The sequence below is a fragment of the Notamacropus eugenii genome, chromosome 2, assembly GCF_028372415.1.
Source record: "Notamacropus eugenii isolate mMacEug1 chromosome 2, mMacEug1.pri_v2, whole genome shotgun sequence".
Lineage (NCBI taxonomy): Eukaryota > Metazoa > Chordata > Mammalia > Diprotodontia > Macropodidae > Notamacropus > Notamacropus eugenii.
Genome location: NC_092873.1, coordinates 378,382,437 through 378,405,896, shown reverse-complemented (window position 1 = coordinate 378,405,896; position 23,460 = coordinate 378,382,437).

Below are 23,460 nucleotides of genomic sequence, written 5' to 3'. Positions count from 1 at the left end.
TGATAAACCAGAAAGTAGCGTAAATTGGGGATAGGAGTTAAGCTGCTCTTTAGATTGTGACAAAAGCCTGAGAATTCACAGCTGGGGTGGTAACACAAAGTACCATATGTTCTAAAAACAATTAGGCACAGCAGGGTGTCACCTAATGGCTTCCTTGTTAAGCTGCCTGGGCCAGCTGATCTAAAGCTGTATGAAAGCTAGATATTTATTGTGAACTGGAAACATTGATGGGTTTGATTAGTTTGTCTCAACAGCAAGCATCTTATAGTTGTATTCACTTGAATTAAATTATTTCCTGTAGGGAAAATAATTCCAGGTGTTATAAAGAGACAGTATTGCCATTTAGAACATCCAGCTTTCATGCTATTTTAAAGATCAACCAGACTCACTTTCTCATTTTGTGACTGAGGATACCAAGGCTCAGAGACAGTGACTTATCTAGCATCACACCTCTAGTTAATAGCAGAATTGCAACTAAAATCCCAGAACTGGGACAAAAATCCAGCTTTCCTGGCATGTTTCTGCATTTCCTTGTACCTTAGTGTCTCTAGGATTTGCATACAATATCCACTGATGGTGTTTTATGTCTCTTCTTCCTCACGAATACGTGGGTCAATTGTTTTAAAAAGGCAAGCTTCTAAGAAACCTAAAATAGTTAGCTGTTCATTATTTACAAGCACTATTTTAAAAGTTAGGAATGGAAAATTTTAATATGGATGAACAATAAAGACAAAATGTGGCTGTGTCTGCTCTCCAAGGGCACCTGTCCCGCCCCCCCCCCCCTTTTTCCCCCTAGCACTTCTAAACAGAAATGTTTCTTCAGAGTAAAATTTCTGTAAAAGAAACTCATTCCTAACTGTCCAAATTCTTCTGCTTTAGCAAGCATCAGTTCATTTAATTATCTATTTGGGTGGGGAATAGGATAGGAAAGAAACTGTCACCAAACTATTTTTCATTTTTAACCTTGGAGATAGAAATTTCTGGCTTTATTTTATTTGGAAAGAGTCTGTCTCATTTGAGGGTTTGAGGGGGGCTTTAAGTTGTAACTCTAAATAACTCTGAAGTTTCAGAAGACTAATTAAGAGGTTGTAAAGTTAGGTCTTTTTTCCATTTGTTTCAGGAGATGTTTTTTATGCATTTATTAGCCACTCTTTTAATCCAGGTTCCTCTGAGTGCCTTCTGCCAACAAAAAGGATGACCATTTTTTCCCTCATTCTAATTAAGAATGTTTTTCAGTTTCTACTTCTTCCCACCATCCATCCCCAGGGTACTTTTGGCCTTTGACTAAATTTCAGACACTGTTAGCCCCCTGTTCCACATCTTGTTGTTTAATTTACCTTATGATTTCCTGTAGCTACAGTGACCATATGCTCCAGATTTCCTGAAACTGTTCCAATATCAAGGGGGGGAAAAGTATACTTTTAATGAGACTTTGCAAAAGACATCCTTTGTCAGACTCTATGTCTCATTTTTGGTTAGGAAAATGTGATCACCAGTGTCTTTTTAATGTCATGGTATCTCAGGGACTATATTCTTTGATTATTACAAGTCACTACCCTAGCTGCTAGTGGTTCAGGCGTCACATCCTCGCCAATATAAGATGTCACTGAGTCTATCGGCTGACTTAAAAAATCTGGCCTGCAATTTTCTTCAGAACCTCTAACATTATAAAGGAAAGAGTTAGGCTAATACTACCATCTCATGGAAATGAGAGCAAACTGCAGTGGGAAAATTGGTATGTTGGCCTAATTCTTATGGCTGACTGTCTGAACAAAGTGCTATTCAGAAGAGATAATATTAATCCCCTTCATTGTTTCCTAATGAATTACTGAAACCCTCTCTATGGGAGAAAGACTTGACATGGTGCTGATTACTGTAGCCACCTTGAAATACCCTTCCCTCTAAAAGGAGATTTGCATCCTAATAAACCTCTTTCCACTTCAACCAGGATTCCTGGGATACTATAGTGCTCATCATTGTTTAGGCTTGTATAGCTTGTTTTTTGTAGTTCTATTTTTAATGAAAGTGCTGGTGATTATCAGATAATTGGGGCAGATGTCTAATTTTGCCAGAATTCTTAATTGTTCAGCTGTTTTTGTAAGGGAAACTTTGACATTCTAAAATATCAGTTGATATACATAGATTTAGCTTACTTTTTTTTGAAGAATGTATTTTAACCAACTGCCTATCTTATTAATTTTTAAGTATTTATGATACAGAAATATTTTGTACAATTTCTGAATGTATTGTGCTAGCCAGCATAGGCTACACATCCCCCTGAACACCTGTTTACCCTGAAATGTAACTTAAATAAATGTCATGTCAAACAAGTCATAATCTTTGGCTTATTTCATTCAGTTAATTTTTTTAAATTAGTTTTTATTGATCTTTTGTTTTTTACATTACCATGGTTTTCTCCAGTATTCCTACCCTTCCCTCTCCTAAAAAACCATCCCCTATAACAAATAGTGTTTTTTTAAGACAAAGAAGGAAAAAAGTTAAAAAGTTCTCTTTGCCTTAGTTCATGTAGATTTTTCCATACTACTCTATTCGACACATTCATCATTTCTTACAGCACAATAATATTTCATTATATTCATGACCCATAATTTGTTTAGCCATTCCCCTCTGAAGGGAATCTGTTTCCCCCTGCCCCATTCTTTGCTATCACAAAAAGTGGTACCATAAATATTTTAGTGTATATGGGGACTGCCTTTTTTTGTCTATGACTTCCTAGAGGCATAAGCCTAGTATTAGAATCTCTGAATTGAAGGGTACTTTATGTTCATAATTCCAGATTGCTTTCCAAAATGGTCATACTGATTCACAGCTCAACCAGCAATGAATCAGAGTGCCTGTCTTCCCACAAGTATTAACAATTAAAATTAAATCTTTAACAGTTTGCAGAGTTGTTCTGATTTGTATTTCTCATACTACTTATGATTTGGAGCATTCTTTCATGTAGTATATTAGTATTTCACAGTTCTTTTGAGAATTGTTCATATCCTTTGACCCCTTACTCATTGGAGAATAACTGATTCATTTCACTTATTTACATTTTAATAGTTATCTTCTCCCTTCATTGGAACCCTTTATGTGATATGAAATTGTCCCAAACCAAAAGGCAAAGGGGACAGACCGCTAGTAGGGAATGCCAAAAGTTTTGTTGTAGGGACACAGATTGACTCTGGCCTCAGCCGATTTGGGTTCAAATCTTGCCTCTTACACAACTTTTCTGACATTGGGCAGGTCTTCCTTGGCCTCAGTTTCCTCCCTTATAATTCAATATAAATTGAATTAATTTGCCTCTGAGGACCTTTCCAGTTCCAAATGATCCTGTGTTTCCGTGGAAAATGTATGTAAAGTTATCAAATACGTGACCGGGGAATCTTGGCCTTATTTTTATTTTTTCAAACCTCTTAATCTCTCAAACTTCCTTTCTTTTACTTTCTCTTTCCAGAGAAAGTTGTTTTAAAAATGGAACTAGATTTGCTCGGCATGGTCATGTGTTTCAACATTCATTCTAAATAGCATGGATTATAAAGGAGTGAATTTTGAGCAGGGGAGGATGGAAAATAGTTTGTTTTTTAGCCATTCTTTTCAGTCAATCCATGAATCCCAAAAAAGGTTCTACTGAGCATGAATAACTTTGGCCACAAGGGGGTGTGAGAATTCACTTTTATTTTTCTTCATATTCGGCAAAAGGGTAGGATATTTGATTTGAGAAAATATCAGTTGAGCAGTATTTTTTAGGATTCAAATTATTTTCAGGTTGACAAAGGGATCTGGGGTATTTCTACTGGATGTTAGGTTTTCAAAGACCCATCCTGTTCCCTTTGGCACCTGGCATGTAGTAGTCTTCAATTAAGACTAATAGCTAATTTAGTCAACTGGATAGGAAGAAAATCAAATTATGCTTCACTTAGGCACGTTACATATAGTAGGCACCTGATTTTTTAAATCAAATATAAACAAAACCTTTCTTGATCAGTTTTGATGTATTGACAGATGTAGTTTTTTTATATTTATGTCATATTTGCAAAATTGAAATAAGCATGAGAGACATAATTTTCCAAAGCCCACACTTGGTACCAGTCTTGGGATTAATTTTATACCTTCCACCTCCATTTCTGTATCATTCAGTAATCCCCATTCAAAATGGCATGTGACTAATTCTACACCTTTTCTGCCTGTTGTTTATAATTTCTACCCATATCAAACTTCAAAAGCATGGCATGTAGGATAGATTTTAATTTTTTAAAGCAAATTATGTTGATCTAGTCATCCAGAAAAGCAATTTGCAATCATGCTTAGAGAAAAAAAAGTATCCATACCCATTGACCGAGAAATACCACTGCTACACCTATACCCCAAGAAGGTCCAGCAAGAATGTCCCTCATATACCAAAATAGTCATCGCAGTATTTTTTGTTCTGTGTGTTCATCCTTCATTGCTGAAGAAGACCATGCCATCAGAGAAATAATGACATGACTTGCACTTGACTTTGTTTTTGAGTGAGGGAGGGCTGTGCAGGTCACCAGCCTCACTTCTCCTCCAGAGCCATCTGAATCCAGTGACCAGGTATTCATTAGGATGACTGGAGATGACCCAGGATGAGGCGATTGGGGTTAAGTGACTTGCCCAAGGTTTCACAGCTAGTGAGTATCAAGTGTCTGAGGTGAAATTTGAACTTGGGTCCTCCTGACTCCTGCACTACTGCTCTATCCACTGCATCACCTAGCTGCCTCCATTTTTTGTGATAGCAAAGAACTGGAAATAAAAGCACTACTCCATTTCCTCAGTGGTGGTAGATCCCTGGCGCTGGAATTCTTCAAGTGGAGGCATGCTGTACTGGCGATTCTGTTTGGGTGTGGGTCAGACTAGATGACCTCTGGGGTCCCTTCCATCTCTCAGATTCTATGTGATTCTGTGATCAGGAGATACCTAAGCATTCATATGAAAGTTATGAAATATTCCTATACCATAAGAAACAATGAATATGAAGAATTCAGAGAAACTCAGGAAGACATAAACTGATGCAGAAAGACAGGATATACCATGGCTGTCACAAGATAAAGATGAAAAAAAAATACATAAATTTGAAACTAAACCTTGGGTAATTGTGGTGCCTAAGTTTATTACCAGGGAAGGTTTGAGAAAATCTCCCTTCATTCCAGACAGGTTGATATGGACATTAGAGTACTGCTGTCAGTAGGTCAGATGATTGTGCAGAGCTGGGGGTTTTTTCCTTTCTCTTTTTTTTTTTTTTAAGCTTTGTTGCAAGGAAAGGCTCAGTTAGGGTAGGGAAGTAGGGAAACAGATTTAAGAAATGAATGTGATATAAAACCAAAGGCACCAATAAAACAAACAAAAAACCTTCCAATCTCTGTCTATGAAATGGAATTGCCAATTTGTATTAATTGAGAAAAATGTAATATATTTTTATCTTTGTCTACTTCTTAACGTATAGTCTTAGTGAGAGACTTGGATGGTATATGAAGCCTTCTCTTGTTAGATACAGTAATAATAACGATAATGGCTAACTTATAGCACCTACTATGTGCCGGTCACCATATTAAATGCTTTACATTTATTATCCCTTTTGGTCCTTACAACAACCCTGGGAGGTAGATGCTACTGTCATCCCCATCTTACAGTTAAGGAAACTGAGGCAAATAGGTTAAGTGACTTGCCCAGAGTCACACAGGTTGTTAGTGTCTGAGGTAGGATTTGAATTCAGGTCTTTCCTGACTCCAGCATCCACTGTGCCACCAGGATGCCCAGTAGAAGGAAGCTAAACAAGCCAAAGAGACCAGAAAGACTAGGTCAGAAGGGAGAATTGGTAGGGAAATATCAAGAAAAAATAAATGGTAAATAAGGGTCCACTGCCACAAAAAATGGTAATTATGGGATTTAAGAGATTTTTTAAAATGAATTTTAATGATCATCTGTTGTAAATCCGTCAGGGGTTGTGTCTCTGGTAGAAACAGTTGGGTGAGAAGTGGTCAGCGGAACCCAGGACGGAACCCTTTGTGGGTAGGGCAGTACTGTGGGTGTGAAGAACAAACAGCTAGATGTGGGTTTATTAGCTAACCTGGAAGTATATTGGCCCTTTGTATCTCCATAGTGAGAGCTGTGACACTTTCCGGTAGAAGGGAAAGTAGATGACAGCAGCAGAAAAAAATGTCAGTGCATGGGAGCAGCAAAGCCTGGATAGGAACAACAAACTGGACATCTAACTCTCTGTGGCTCAGGGGAAATGAAAGCACCTGCACCTGGGGGTGGTAACAGCATTATCAAAAAATCACTGAGGAGTTCCTAGTTCTGGTTCAAGCTAGGAACTGGAATCAAGGAACTTTAAGAAACAAAAACACACCATGAAGTAGCCAGCTGATTCGGGCACTTCACTGGTTGATTGGTTGGTTGGTTGGTTGGTTGGTTGGTTGGTTGGTTGTTGTCCTTTGTCTTCAGAGAGGACCAACATGACATCACCATGATAAAGTAAAATTTCAGTGTGTCCAATTGTGGCTGATCAGACTAATATGAGCTCAGAATGCTCTACCACAGGTTGGACACAGATAGTCTGTGTGAATATTTGGGGTGGATATCCCAAATTTGTGCATCCTTTGTTTGCTTTGTGCTGTCTCAATTCTGCTTTGCTCAAAGAGCACAGCACCTTTTCTGATGTGGGTATGCCATGCTGAATGGTCCTGTGCCAATGTCTCCCATGTTGCACAGTCAAATCCAAAGTTCTTGAGAGAGACCTTGAAAGTGTCCTTGTATCGTTTCTTCTGGCCACTATGATCACCTGCCCCATACAAGTTCTCCATAAGATAGTCTTTTTGGCAAGCATACATTTTGCTTTCGAACAATGTGGCCAGCCCATCAGAGTTGCACTCTCTGAAGCATAGTTTGAATACTTGGCAGTTCAGCTCAAGCAAGTACTTCAGTGTCTGGTACCTTATCCTGCCAGGTGATCCTCAGAATCCTCCTAAGACAGTTCAAATGGAAGCAATTCTGTTTGCTGGAATGATGCTGGTAGACTGTTCATGTTTCACAAGCATATAACAATGAGGTCAGCACAACAGCTCTGTAGACCTTCAGTTTGGTAGTCAGTCTAATACCTCTTCTCTCCCAAACTTTTCTTTGGAACCTCCCAAACACAGAGCTAGCTCTGGCAATGTGTGCATCAACCTCATTGTCAATGTGTACATCTCTGGAAAGTACACTACCAAAGTAAGAGAACTTATCCACAGTATTCAAAACTTCTCCATTTGTTGTAACCGATGGTTCCACGTATGGATGGTGTAGTGGTGGCTGATGGAGCACCTGTGTTTTCTTGGTGCTAATTATTAGGCCAAAATTAGCACAGGCAGCAGAGAATTGATCCATACTTGGTTGCATCCCAGCTTCAGAGGCTACATTGAGTGCACAATCATCTGCAAACAGAAAATCATGCACCAACACTCCCTCCACTTTGGTCTTGGCTTGTGGCCTTTTCAAATTGAATAACTTGCCATCAGTACAGTAGTTGACCTTGATGCTGTGTTCATCCTCATTGAAAGCATTTGTCAACATGGCTGAAAACATCATGCTAAAAAGCATGGGAGCAAGCACACAGCCTTGTTTCACTCCATTGGTGACTGGGAAGGCAGGAGAGCATTGTCCACTATCCAGAACTTAGGCAAACATGCCATCATGAAACTGACATACAATATTGATGAACTTCTCCAGGCCACCAAATTTTTACATAATTTTCCATAAGCCCTCATGATTAACAGTGTCAAAGGCCTTGGTCAGATCTACAAATGTTATGTACAGACCTCTATTCTGCTCCTGGCATTTCTCCTGGAGTTGTCGGGCAGCAAAACCATATCGACTGTTCCTCAGCCCTTTCTAAAGCCATACTGGCTCTCAGGTATATGACCATTTTCCAGGTGAAGGATCAGCCTATTAAAGAGGACTCTAGCAAGAACTTTGCCAGCAATGACTAAGACAGAGATCCCCCTGTGATTGTCATAGGACAATCTGTTCCCTTTACCCTGGTACTGTGAGTTGAGTGGACTATACAGGTCCAGAGATGGTTGGATCAACTCTCTAGCACTATGGACTTATTCCTGACTTGGGAAAACCGTAGCTGTAGTCTGTAGTGACAAGATAGGTCCCTGGGAAAGACAGAGCTCATCAGATGAGTGGATCCTTGTACTCCCTAGAAATTCTAAACTTTTCCCACGTTGGAATTCTCAGGCTGTGGGTAGCATTGTAAATTGAGAGCAGCCCTAAGGAATGTAGATCTCCTAGAGAAAAGTTTTCTTTATTCTCTAGGGGTTCCCCTACAAATCCTTTCTGTTTGTTGTGTATAATAACTTGGTTGTATTTTTCATGCCTTGTTAGTTTGGTGATTGCAAGAGTATTGGGGAGACCTAAATGAGATCTAGAAAGAAGATGAATGAAGACGGTCCCAAGGTTATGGTCCACAAGCTATGGAATAGGATTATTGAGAAGCCTCCAAAGTTTGAATGTGGGTATGTGACTCTCCAGATATGCTTTGGGCCACTGGTTACATATGTTACACATGTTACATGCTTTCGCTATTACTGCTTATTTTATGAATTTGAACTTCTGGAGTAGTGAAGTGCCATCCGTCACCTCCAAAATACACTTATTTTACATACCACAGCATCACAGACCTGTCATCTCTGGGAGTGGATATGTTGTTGTGTGAACATGTCACACAAAACCAGACATACTTGGGGGGTGAGTAGAAGAGACTTTTCAATAAAAACGAGGGAGTAAAGTTAGAAAGAAGAGCTGATCAGAGATAGACTCAAGAGGAAAACAAACAGCCTAAAGAAGGGATCCAGGAGAAAGAGAAACAGATGTTCTTCAAAGTGGGACTATTATAGTAAAAGCTCACATTTAAATAGGACTTTAAGGTCTGTGCAAAGCCCTTTCATAGGTAGTCAGCTCTGATAGGTAGTCAGTGGGAGTAGTATTATTGCCATCTCACATTTGAGTAAACTGAGATTTCTGAGAGGTTGCCCATGGTCACATAGAAAAAGTATCTAAAAGCAGAACTTGAACCCAGAGCACCTAGGTAGGGCAGTGGATGCAGTACCAGGACTAGAGTCAGGAAGACTCATCTTCATGAGTTCAAATCTCACCTTAGACATTTATTAGCTATGTGACCCTGGACAAGTCATTTAACCCTGCTGTTTTAGTTTCCTAATCTGTAAAATGAGCTGAAGAAGGACATGGCAAACCACTCAAGTATCTTTGCCAAGAAAACCCCAAAATGGGGTCATGAAGAGTCAGACACAGCTGAAATAACTGAACAGCACCTGTCTCCAAGTCCTACATTCTGTACACTCTGCCATGCTTTGTGACTCCTCCTATGTTCCTGACACTGTGCATTTAAATAAAGGTCAAAAGGCTGCTCCTGCTTTCAAGGAGCTCATGGTCTAATGGGAAAGATAGCATACAAACAGCTATGGATGAACAAGCTCTAGACAGGAGGAGTTGGAGGTACTCAACAGAGGGAAGGCATTAATATCAAATTTTATTGGAAAAGGCTTCCTACAGAAAGTGGTGTTTTAGCAGGGACCTTGAAGTGGTGGGTAGGCAGCAGGGGTCTAGGAGAGTTGGACACAACTGAAACCACTGAGCAACAATGCTCAGAAGGTGGTGGAGATGAGAAAGAAGAGAATTACAGGCATGGGGGATAGCCGGTGAAAACGCCCAGGCTGGAGATGGAGTGTCTTGTTTGAGGACTAGGAAGGTGGTCATTGTCACTGGGTTGTAAAGTATGTGGGGTAGCCATGAGGGAGGTATGAAATAAGACTGGAAAAGCAAGAGGGCCCAGGTTATAAAGGACTTTGGATGCCAAACAGCCAATTTTATATTTTTATCCAGATTTGATAGGGAGCCGTTGGAGTTTACTGAATAAAGGGTCCACAAAGGAGGACATAAATGTACCTCTTTGCATGTGTGTATGTATGTATTGTGTGTGTATACTTGAGTTCCAACTCTCCTGATTACTAATTGGGGTCCAGAGACAGGCATGGGGTGATGGGAGAAAGCTCCCAGGTCTGGAACTAGGAAACCTGGACTTGAATCAGCCACTTGCTATATCTGGGACCTGAGGCAAGTCCCTTAACTGCTTGATAAATCCCTTTCCTCCTCCAATTAAGAATTAGATTAGATCAGCAGCTCTCCAAGTAAGGTTTGTGGACACCTTGGCATGAGTGTCTCTGGAGTGAAAACTATTTTCATAATAATACTAAGGTGTTATTTGCCTGTTAAAATACTTCTTCCCTTTTCCAACTATATTTCTGTGAGGCTGGATTTTTTTTTCATATGCTTCAACCAAAACAACATTGCAACAGATTGAATGAAGAAGCAGATATAAAAATACAACTGTCTTCTATTAAGTTGGACACTAAAGAGATTTGCATAAATATATAAAACAAGGCCACTCATAATTTTTTTGTTTTGGAAAATATATTATTCATTAAAATATGTTACCATGTACTGAGTTCATTATTGTTATTTTAATTAATATTTTTAATGTATCTATCTTATAAGTTATTATATTTTATTCATATATTCATTATGCTATTATTTATCAATGTTTTTATTTTGTAATTTATTATAATTTCTAATACGGTAAACATAATCAGATATAACACACAAACAAAAGTTTTTGGGGAGTCCTTAGTAATTTTTAAAAGTATGAATGGGGGGGCGGAGCCAAGATGGCGGAGTAGAAAGACACACATTTGGAGGGTCTCCCCCCACAGCCCATAAAATACCTGTAGAGAGGGACTCTCAACAAATTTTGGAGCAGCAGAAGTGGAGAACAACAGAGTGGAGGAGATTTCCAGCCCAGGGTGACCTGAAAGGCCCACGGGGAAACGTGGGTTGCACTGGAGGTGGAGTGTGGAGCATGAAGCATGCAGCCTAGCCCAGCCTTGGCTGCGCAGCGGCTCGCGAACAGCCACTGGGGGCAGAATCTCCAGTCGCGGAATCCCCAGTCCCAGCAGCAGTGGGTTTGAAGATCCCTCAACCCATAGGCGCCAAAGGTCAGTGTCAGGGTTTTTCCAGCTGGCCAGGAAGGGAGAAGGGCCTTCCCATAGCTCTGGCAGCAGGCAGCTGCCTCAGAGGCTACATGGCAGGCGCAGCAGCCACATACATTTTTGGAGCGTAAAAACCCTGGGGGCATTGAAGAGCTGATTCTTGCCTCCGCCCTGTGTGGAGGCCCTGGGCAAGCGGGTCTTTGTCTCACACTGAATGGCAGCCCTGCCCATCCAGCTTATCTGAAAATCAGCCCCCAGTGCTGACTTGGGAACTGGAGGACAGGTGGCTGTGGAGAGGTAACTGCTAAGATTCTGGGCACAAAAATCCCTCTCTGCATCCAGACCAGTATACGCTTGATTGTGCCACATTGGAGGAACTGAGATCTCACAAATTCCCAGAGTATACCCTAGTCTTGACAAAGGACCCAAAAGTCAAGTAACTAGTTGGAAAAAGTGCCCAAAAAAGGGAAAAAAAAAAAAAGACTATAGCAGGTTACTTTCTTGGTGAACAGATATCTTCTCCTATCCTTTCAGATGAGGAAGAACAATGCTTACCATCAGGGAAAGACATAAAAGTCAAGGCTTCTGTATCCCAAATATCCAAAACAAATATTCAATGAGCTCAGGCCATGGAAGAGTTCAAAAAGGATTTTGAAAATCAAGTAAGAGAGGTGGAGGAAAAATTGGGAAGAGAAATTAGAGAGATGCAAGAAAAATATGAAAAGGGGGTCAACACCTTGCTAAAGGAGACCCCAAAAAATGCTGAAGAAAATAACACCTTGAAAAATAGGCTAACTCAATTGGCAAAAGAGGTTCAAAAAGCCAATGAGGAGAAGAATGCTTTCAAAAGTAGAATTAGCCAAATGGAAAAGGAGATTCAAAAGCTCACTGAAGAAAATAGTTCTTTAAAAATTAGAACAGAACAGATGGAGGCTAATGACTTTATGAGAAACCAAGAAATCACAAAACAAAACCAAAAGAATGAAAAAATGGAAGATAATGTGAAATATCTCATTGGGAAAACAACTGACCTGGAAAATAGATCCAGGAGAGACAATTTAAAAATTATGGGACTACCTGAAAGCCTTGATCAAAAAAAGAGCTTAGACATCATCTTTCATGAAATTATCAAGGATAACTGCCCTGATATTCTAGAAGCAAGGGGCAAAATAAATATTGAAAGAATCCACAGATCCCCTCCTGAAAGAGATCCTAAACTGCTAGGAATATTGTGGCCAAATTCCAGAGTTCCCAGGTCAAGGAGAAAATATTGCAAGCAGCTAGAAAGAAACAATTCAAGTATTGTGGAAATACAATCAGGATAACACAAGATCTAGCAGCTTCTACATTAAGGGATCAAAGGGCATGGAATATGATATTCCAGAAGTCAAAGGAACTAGGACTAAAACCAAGAATCTCCTACCCAGCAAAACTGAGTATAATACTTCAGGGGAAAAAAATGGTCTTTCAATGAAATGAAGGACTTTAAAGCATTCTTGATGAAAAGACCAGAGCTGAAAAGAAAATTTGACTTTCAAGCATGAAAAGGTAAACAGCAAAGAGAAGTCATAAGGGACTTCCTAAAGTTGAACTGTTTACATTCCTACATGGAAAGACAATATTTGTAACTCTTGAAACTTTTTTCAGTATCTGGTGAGATTACACACACACCCACACACACACACACACAGAGCACTGGGTTAATTGAATAAGATGGGATCATATCTTAAAATAATGAAATTAAGGGGTGAGAGAGAAATATATTGGGAGGAGAAAGGGAGAAATGGAATGGGGCAAATTATCTCTCATAAAAGAGGCAAGTAAAAGACTTGAGTGGAGGGAAAAAGGGAGGAGGTGAGAGAAAAAATACATGAAGCTTACTCTCATCACATTTAACTAAAGGAAGGAATAAAATGCACACTCATTTTGGTATGAAAACCTATCTTACAATACAGTATAGTGGGGGAGAAGGGGATAAGCAGGGGGGGGGGATCATGGAAAGGAGGGCAGTGGGAAGAGGGAGCAATTTGAAGTCAACACTCTTGGGGAGGGACAGGATTAAAAGAGAGAATAGAAGCAATGGGGGGCAGGATAAGATGGAGGGAAATATAGTTAGTCTTACACAACACAACTATTATGGAAGTCATTTGCAAAACTACACAGAAATGGCCTATATTGAATTGCTTGCCTTCCCAAAGGGAATGAGTGGGGAGGGAGGGATGAAGAGAAGTTGAAACTCAAAGTTTTAGGAACTGTCGAGTACTGTTCTTGCTACTAGGAAATAAGAAATACAGGTAATGGGGTATAGAAATTTATCTTGCCCTTCAGGACAAAAGAAAAGATGGGGACAAGGGAAGGGAGAGATGTTAGAAGGGAGGACAGATTGGTGATAGAGGTAATTAGAATGCTCGGCGTTTTGGGGCAGGGGGAGGGGAGAAATGGGGAGAAAATTTGGAACCCCAAATTTTGTGGAAATGAATGTTGAAAACTTAAATAAATAAATTTAAATACAAAAAAATAAAAGTACAAATGGGTGCTGAAACCAAAAAATTTGAGAACAAGACTAGATGATCTCTAAATTCCTTCTGACTCTAAAGCTTATGAGATAATTATTAGTAACTTATATAGTTACGTCCCTTCCATGAGCCTCAGTTTCCTTATTTGCAAATGAGGGAAAATATCAGCCCTGTACACTCGTTAGCATTGTTGCGAGGGCAGACAAATATTGTCATTTCTAACTTCACAACATCTTTCTTATATGTCCCTTTTCTCCACTCACAACTACCATTTTAGTTCAGACCCTCATCATCTGTCCCAGAACTATTGCAATAGATCTCCTACCTGCTCTAGCTGCCCCAAGTCTTCCCCTTCTCCAATATCCTTTCTCTGGGCTAAAGTGATTTCCTTAAAGCACATATTCCTCCTCAGTAAACTCTAGCGGCTCCCTGTTAGGTCTCTTCCTGCCTTTCCAGCCTTCTTACACTTCACTCCCCTCCCCAAACTCTACAGTCCAGCTCTTCTAGAGTATTTACTCTTCCTCATGTGCACAGTCTATGACCTGTACAGACAGTTTCTTCTGCCTGGAACACCCTCTCCCTCCTCACCTCCATCTCCTGGCTTCTTGCAAGACAGCTCAAATCCCAAGGTTTGCACGAGATCTTTCTTTGTCCCCCTCCCCACCCTCCAACCTTCCAAAATCACCTCCCATTCTCACTGCATCTTGTATATACAGAGCATTGTGCATGTGGTCTCGTGCATCTTGTATGTGCAAAGAGTTGTACGTGTGGTTGCGAGCATCCTGTATGTACAGAGCTTTATGCATGGGGTCTCTCCCCCAGGAGAGCTCCCCAAGAACAGCTTTTGCCTGTCTTTGTGTCCCCAGCACTTAGCAGCATGCCTGGAACATAACTAGTGCTTGTTGAAAGACTGACTGCTCCAAAAATATTCCAAACGAATACCAGCATGAAAAGTGAAGTTGACCTTTAAGGGTATCTTAATGTAGGAAAGTTATTGTGTTATTGTGTATATTCAATGCCACCTCCACCATGTGCTCCACCTTCCAAATCTGACCTGCAGAGACCTCTGCCCGGGAGGACCTAAGCCTCTGGGTACCAGTTTCTCTGCCCATTGCCACCACTTGTTCTGAGAATTATAATAAAATCAATTCCACCCTTGTCTCTGAAAAGGGAGACTCCATTGTTGTTTTACTGTCATAGTGACTTCTCTAACTGTAATTCCCCTCCTTGGCCATCTTCTCCCCCATGGAATGTACCATCCTTGAGGATAGGGACTGTCTCACTTTTATATTTTGATCGCCCTTAACTTAGCATATGAAAGAACTTAATAGATGCTTTTCACTCATTCGCTCAATTCAATTAAAACAAACAAACATTTTTTCCCAGCTACCCCTCTGACCAGGAAGGCAAACCACCTGGTGTGTTAAGTGTTGGGAATCCGGTGTTCTAGTCCCCTCACTGACATTGGGAAAGTCAACTTCCTTCTCCTCTGAGTCTCAAGATGAGAGTACTGAACTTTCCAATTTCCAATGCACTTTCCTTCTAAAAAAATTTTCTTGACATGTAACAGTGGAAAAAATAAAATACTATTAAACTAAAGAACTGAAAAGAATATCCATGCACTTTCCAGCACTAACTCACACCTATTAGCACTTGTTAATCTCTTGCTGTGTGATTATTACAGGCAGTATACTAAGTGCTGAGAGAGCTTAATAAAACACACTCCAAGCTACACAATAGATCAATTATTTTTTCTACTTCTCTTTTACCCACTCCTCTCAAAGTGAGAAAGAGGGATGTTTACCCCCTGGTGTTGAGAGGGGGCTTGTTTTGTATTTTCTGTTCTAAACTTCTCACTAAATATTCCTTTGTAAAAGGTAATGGATGTTATTCAGTTAAATGATACTGGGATGCTGATATTAAGGAGGATATTAACTGGTGATTGATAATGGGGAAAGCACACTAGAATAGGACTTTGAGCTGATAGTATTAGAAGAGATAACCCACTGTCCCTCAGGGAAACCCCCTGGAACTGTGAGGGAGATGTAACCAACCCTCTGAGGACCCAGTTTGGCATGAGTAGAGCTTACCTGGGTTACACAGAGTTCTGGAAGTAGAAGTAACAAAAAACACCTTGTTCCCCATCCTTCACTGGCCTCCCACCCAAAGGAGTCAGAGACAGGACTTCTATGCAAAAGGAGAAAACAAAGGAACCATCTTGAGAACCACCACACTAGCCCTCCAATCTGGGAATAAATTTGGGTGATCAAACCACATCCATGCTCTGTCTCTAGCCCTATTGGACCCAAATCTTTTTTTTTCATTTTCCCTTAAAATTACTCTCCAATCACATAGTCAAAGAGGGGCCTTCGTTGACAAATGTGGGAATTGAAATAGAGGAAGAAATGCTGATCACATCTCTCATTGTAAGACTCCTTGAACTGGCACAGAAAGAACCTCATTCAAATTGCAACAGCGAACCAACGCCTAACCCATATACCAAGATAGGTTCCATATGGAAACAGTACCTAAATATAAAAAGTCACATCATAAACAAAGTAATGGGATAGCTAGGTGCCACAGTGGATAGAGCACTAGCCCTGGAGTCAAAAGGACCTGAGTTCAAATCAGACCTCAGACACTTACAAGCTATGCGACCCTGGGCAAGTCACTTAACCCCAATTGAAAGGAAGGAAGGAAGGAAGATTACTGTTCAGATGTATTGACAGGAGATAGTTTGTGACTAAGCAAATGATCTCTAAGAGAGGATTACATAAGATAAAATGGACAATATGATTATATAAAATGAAAAAGGTTTTCACAAATAAATCTACCATAGTAAAAGTCAGCGGGGAAATAGAAAAATGGGGGAAAAGACATTTGCCACACGTATCCCCTGATAAAGTCTCATTTCCAAGATATATAAAGAATTGATTCTAATTTATAAGACTAAGAACCGTTCCCCAGTAGATAAGTGGTAAAAGGATATGAAGGAGCAGCTTTCAAAGTAAAAAATCCAAGCAAAATACTCTAATTCACTAATAGTTAGGGAAATATCAGTTAAAGCAGCTTTGATGTTCTACCTCATAGCCATCAGTCTGTCAAAGATGACAAAGGGAGAAAACAACAAATTTCTGCTGAGACTATGGAAAAACAGGTACACTATCGCACCTTTGGGTGAGCTATGAATTGGTCCAGACTTTCTGGCAAACAATTTGTAACTGTACCCAGAAAGTTAAAAAAATTGTACACCCCTTGACTCATAGTCCACCATTAGGCCTATGTTGCTGTTTGATTGTTTCAGTCTGCCCAACTCTTCATGACCCCTTTTGGGGTTTTTTTGGCAGAGATACTGGAGTGGTTCATCATTTCCTTCTCCAGCTCATTTTACAGATGAGAAACTGAGGTAAACAAGGTTAAGTGACTTGCCCAGGGTCACACAGCTACTAAGTATCTGAGGCTAGATTTGAACTCAGGAAGATGAGTCTTCTTAACTCCAGGCCCAGCACTCTTATCTACTGTACCGCCTCACTGCTCCAGTCACGCCTCTACCTGAAAAGAAATCAAAGAAAGAAGAAAAGATTACATATGTACATAGCCCAAAATTGGAAACTAAGGATTTGTCTTCCTATAGGGAAACAGTTAAATGAATTGCAGTATATAGATGGAATGGAAAATTTACTGTCATAAGAATGGATAATTTCAGAAGAAACTGGGGAGACCTTGGTGCTTAACAAAGTAAGTACAACTAACAATAATAACAATTACAAAGAAAAATAACTTTGAAATCCTTTAGAACTCTGACCAATGCTGGAAGATACTATGAATCCAAAGGAATGAAGATGAAATCCCACTCACCTCCTAGCAGAATGGTGGCAAATTGTAGCTACAGAAAGAAACATCCAGTTATGGACAAAGCTAATGTGGGGATTTGTTTTGCTAGACTACGTAGATCTGTTTTGAGGGATTTATGGTGGTTGTTTTTAAATTTGATTAATTGGAGGAAAAGGTAGTGAGAAGGGTAGGTTAATTTTTTAAAATATTTTTCTTAAATTGATGCAGTACAATTCTAAATCTGTGTACTTGTGGTACTATTCCAAGGCCTCACTGCCCTTCAGAAATGCCTCTGGATTCTCAAAGGCTATGTCAGCAGAACGCCATCAATGGCCACCCCTCCTCCCTGTAGTAAAGGCTCTAAGTTGGTCTGCTTTTCAAGAGCCACCAGAATTGCAGAGATGTTCCTCACCACGTCTCAGGTTGCTTGGTAATGATTTCTTAGGCCATAACAACTCTTGAATATATCACCTCAATTAAAAGTTGCATTAGTGTTATAAAAGTTGGGTCAATAGTGTAAAGTCACATCTTGTCAATCAACAGAACAGTCATAACATAATGCAGACAGTTCTCACTTTATGTAAATTCATATTACACAAATTCAACTTTACTTAAAGAATTCTGAAAGAAATTCACATTCCAAAAAAACCACCTATGTTAACTTCCCTGGGTGCAATTGGAAAAAGCACTAGGACCAGGGCCAGTAACATCTGAGTCCAAATCTGGCCTCAGACACTTACTAGATGTGTGACCCTGGGCAAGTCACTTAACCCCTATTTGCCTGAGGGCCTCAACTATAAAATGGAGACACACTGGAAAAGGAAATGGCACACCAGTATCTTTGCCAAGAAAACCCCATGAACAAAGTTGGGGGGGGTCACATAGAGATGGAAGCAACTGAATGACTGAATGATAACTCTTCTCATTCTCTCTCTCTCTCTCTCTCTCTCTCCCCCTCCTGTACTCCCCCCTCTTGCCCTTTGGCTCAGTGTTCCCACCTCCCCCCCAAAAAAAACCCTCCAAGTAAAAGCAGAAGTCACCCATTTTCTCCTGTTTGGCCCCAGACATCTGTCCTCATCACCACTTGTTCCTTCTCCTGCTCTTGCTTCTCTGTCCCTGGCTCCCATCTTGAATTGTTGGTCCCCTCCCTCCACAAGGGCAGCCCTGTCCCTCTCTCTCTCATTCCTTCCCTTCCCCATGTGAGCCAGCAAATTTGAATCACATAAAAATTTCTTTACATAGAGATCTTCTGATGGTCCACTTACTATAGATGTAGAAAGGTCTGTGGTTTTTGTCTTTGTAGCTTCTTCAAGCAAAACAGAAGCAACCCTGCTCTGAGGTAGCACAGGGCTCCATGAGTTCCATGAGTTAAGTTTTTTTGTATTTTTTAAACCTTAATAGCAATTTCAATAACATGTTTCTATGTCATCCTATATATTTTATGCATTTAAAAAAGTATTTTGAGGAGTCCTTAGGTTTCACCAGACTGCCTTTTTGTGACACCAAAAAGGTTAAGAACCCCTAATTTAGTAAATAAATCCAGGAGGGAATTGTCTGAAGTATACAGAGGGTCATGAACTACCCAGAGATCCAGAGGATTGACTAGGACAGGGCATCTAGGGCTTTTCCGAGGGAGGGGGGAAGGAGAAAAGCAAACTCCCTCCTCTTGAGAGGACCCTCCAAGGTGCTGTTAATTTTGTGCTTCTCATCTTGTAACCTTCTACAAATCTACACTTGCAGGGACATCAGGTAGAGAAAGACAGGTGAGAGGAAAAAGTGAAGCTGGGAGCCATGAAGGTCAGGGACAGAGAGAGATTCCACCCTCTGCCCACAATTCTTTGTGGGGCAGCCACTGGCTCAGGACTATGCTTTGTGTGACCCTCCCTCCAAAGTTTTTGCCCCAGGTGAAAAAATTCCTAGTTATACTTGGGCCAGGGTCCCATAGCATATACCTTCATCTCTGGGGGAAGGGGTGGCGAATGTTTATTAAGCACCTAGTATGTGCCAGGCTAAGTACTTTACAAATATCTCATTGGACCACTGGGATTTAATGGTAACATTTGTAAAAAACAACAGCCCAAAAACCCAACCCACCACTCTTCGAGCACCTGCTCAGGAAGGTGCTTTATTTTTAATGATTGGAACAACTTCATTCCATCAGAGATTAATATACTCTCACGTTTCTGCTGTGACACTTGGTTTCACTGACAAGACTTGATTTCAGTCGCCTTTTAGGTCACCACCTAAAGCTATTTTGGTCTCAGTTAGGAAGTAGCTGAGTCAAAAAGTTAATTTGAAGAAGAGAGGAGGGGCTTTCAGAAAGAAAACAAGAGAAGTGCTGAAATATTTGAAAGTGTGGGAGGCTGTCATTGAACATGAGGAAGACAGAGATCCAAGTCAAGCCCGCCCAAGAGGAGCTGTAAATCCCTGAGACCTTTCCCTTCCTTTTTCCTACAAGACTCTGCTTAGTCGAGGGTTTGCAGTTTTAAAAAGTACATTATGAATAACTAAAAACTTCATCAGTGCTTCTGATTTTCTGGCACGGCCAACTGTACCATGGCTGGAGTGCTGGAGTTGGGAAAGCACCTTAGAATCCATCTAGGCTAGCCCGTTATTTGACAAACAAGGAGACCAAAGCCCAGGGAGGGTAATCAATATGCCCCAAGTCATCAACAAAGCTAAGGGCATACCCCCATGTTTCTTGACTCAATAGTGCCCTGCTCTCTGGGCCATACAAAATCCCTGAATGTTAGAGCCAGTAAGGACCTTTCACTCAGCCTGGTACCCAGGATAAAAGAAAGTTTAATAACTGTTTATTTGTGGATGGGGACTTGTCGGGTTATGTATACATGATATCTGTACCTTGATGCAATATCATTGATCCAGCTTTCTTAGAAACTATTCATGGAACAGGGTGTCCTTGTTTTGAAATACCATCTGCCTTCAGGAGTTCTTTTGATATGAATACCGTAGCCCTGCTATCCTAACAGTTACACTGTAAGAAAAAAAGGGAAGGGACCATCTCTTGTTTCTTCTGGCCCTGTGCCTTCCTTCTCACCCCGTGGCTCCACTATCCATGCAGCATTGTCACCCTGGGGCCATCTGCTTCCTGTGTACCTTTGAGCAAGCCAGGGAACCGACTCAGAAACAGAAGTAGGCATCCTGAAGGAAACCGTGGATCCTGCCATTCTTGTCCTGTGGTTTTCCTCTGATTGCCCAGGCAGGGGAGCAGGCAGCAGATGGCTTTCACATGTTTTTCAATCTGCCTTAAGTAACTTTCAGGCATCCCTACAGAGTTTTGTTGAAGATTTCTTTCCCCCTTCAAACCTGAACTAGTTCTACTTTACTTCCCATTTTCTTCTACTTCACATTGATATTTCTAATTCCACAAGTCTAATTCCTGAATCTTTTCTACCTTAGTTTTTGTTTTGTCCAACCCTGGGCTTTATAAACTGTCCTTCCTAGGCTGTTGAGTAACCACTGCATTTCAATTTCCCAACATCAATAGAAGTCATGGGTTCCAAGAACAGGTTTTACCAAAAAATGTTCCTTCTTACAAATAACTGTTTTGTATCTTTTCCCCTATCCTTTTTGTGTCAGAAGCTCCCATGACATGAAAGGCCTAAGACAATGGGGGGAGGGGGGGCAGTGTGAGTTTTTCACTTTCCCCTCCTTTTTTTTAACAAGTTAAATATATTATTTAAAATTTTCTAGGTGAAGAATATAGGAGACTGCTTTAAATAACCTCCAGATACAGAGGACCTTTTAAATGAGCTTATACTGGCTTGGTAAAGCTCACTGAAGTCTTAGGTAGAACAAATGTTCCTTTTTGTGTATATCTTACAGATTTAACATGCAAATCATGTGGCTAAAACAACATTTAGTCTTACATTCCAGCATCTAGAAGAGGGGCTTTTAACCTGGGATACATAGATCTCCAGGGGGTTCCTGGATAGACTTGAGGTCAAAGAACTTGAATAGAATAAAACTATATTTTTGATTTCAATAATCTCTACCTGAAATATATGATTTCCTTGGATTATTTAAAAGCATTATTCTGAGGAGTCCATAGGCATCTCCAGTCTCCCTACAGAGTCTCTAAGAACTTGGTTCTAAGAACAGGATCAGATATGGTTTTCTTAGACTTCATTGGATGACCTGATGTTACAAATGTTTCAGTGATCCATCCCATCTTGAGGACGCTGACCTTGAAAGTTGATTGGCAATAGTTTTGGTTTTCTTTTTTCACTCTTTTGGCCAGTGTGTATATAGCTTGTGAAGAGGAAAATTGGGTCAGTGTTACATAGTGTTACATAGTGATGTGACACTCTGCAAATCATGACCTTCTCTCTGATTGAAGCCTACTGTTCAGAATGTCTTGAAGTTTTATTAGAAGAAGAAAAACAAAACAGAGACCCTTAAATGTATAACCATTAATCCCCAAAGATAGATTAGATGCTCAGTGTCTCTTTTCTTCTGCCTCTTTCTCCTTCGTTCTATCTCTCTGTCCCTCTCCCTCCCCCCTTTTCTCTCTCTCTCTTTCCTCCCTTCTCCTTTCCTCAGGAAAAGCCTTTCCTGATGCCCCCCTCAATGTTGGTGCCTTCCCTCTGCTGATTAATCTCCTTACATCCTGTTTATAGAGTGTACATAATTGTTTGCATGTCATCTCCCCCTGTCCCATAGACCATGAACTCTTTGAGAGCAGGGACTGTCTTTCCCTGATGCTTAACACCCTGCCCAGGCACATAGTAGGTGCTTAATAAATGTTTGTTAACTGACTTCTCTCCCTCCTTAGCCACCTGACCCACTAATTTCTCAGACATCTTCACTATGTTAATCTTTCTGTGTCATCTCCCCTTGTAAGATAAGGTCAAAACCTCATGGGTGTTCCTTTCCTCTGGTTATACTATTCCTCTTCTTTCCATCTTCTTTCCCCTTTGTTTATTCAAGTCTCTATCACATGTGGACATCATCACCCATGCCTTCCTGGAGGAGAACATTAATCCTGCCCTCCTGGAGCTCTCCCTTCTCTAATGACATCTACATCTCCAAACTCTTCCAAAGCCATCCTTCTCACAGCTGCCAAATTAGATTTCCTAAGTGTATGAATCTGGTTACATTCTCTACATTCCAGTCCAACTGGACTACTACTTGTTCCCATATTCATCCTGCCCTTTCCTCTCTCTGTGCATTTGCCTAGGGTGCACTCTCTCTTGTTGAAATCCTCCTCTTCAAGACGTAGATCATAGGCTCCTCCACAAAATCCTCCTCTTCAAAGCTTAGGTCATGGGCTCCTCCACAAAATCCTCCTCTTCAAAGCTTAGGTCATGGGCTCCTCCACAAAATCCTCCTCTTCAAAGCTTAGGTCATGGGCTCCTCCACAAAATCCTTCTCTTCAAGGTCTAAGTCATGTTGTTGTCACTGTTCAGTCATGTAAGTCTTCATGACCCTATTTGGGGTTTTCTTGGCAGAGATACTTCAGTGGTTTACCATTTCTTTCTCCAATTATAGTTTATTTATTTTGCTCAATATTTCCCAATTACATTTTAGTCTGGTTCAGGCTGCATTGAGAGTGCTGGAGGCTCCACATGGCCTGCTGGCTGCCTCTTTGACACCTGTGGTATAGTGGTTAGAATACAGGACTTGAAGTCAGGAAGACTTGGGTTTAAATCCTGCCTCAGATACCTACTAGCTGTGTGACCCTAGGAAAGTCATTTAATCTCTAGGCCTCAGTTTCCCAACCTGTACTAAGGAGAAAATAATAGCACCTACCTCCCAGGGCTGTCATGAAGAACAAATGAGACCACATGTGTAAAACTCTTTGCAAACCTTAAAGAGCTTATGTAAAGCTGGCAATTATTGCTTTATTGATTTTAATTAATGTTAAATTAATGCTATCATTATTAAAATGCTCTGTAAACCTTAAAATTCTATATAAATGCTCTCATTATATCTTGTCCAAGCTCCTCATTTCCCCCTGCAAATGAGGAAACTGAGCTACAGAAAGTGACCCTTCAGGTCACAAATCTACTTTT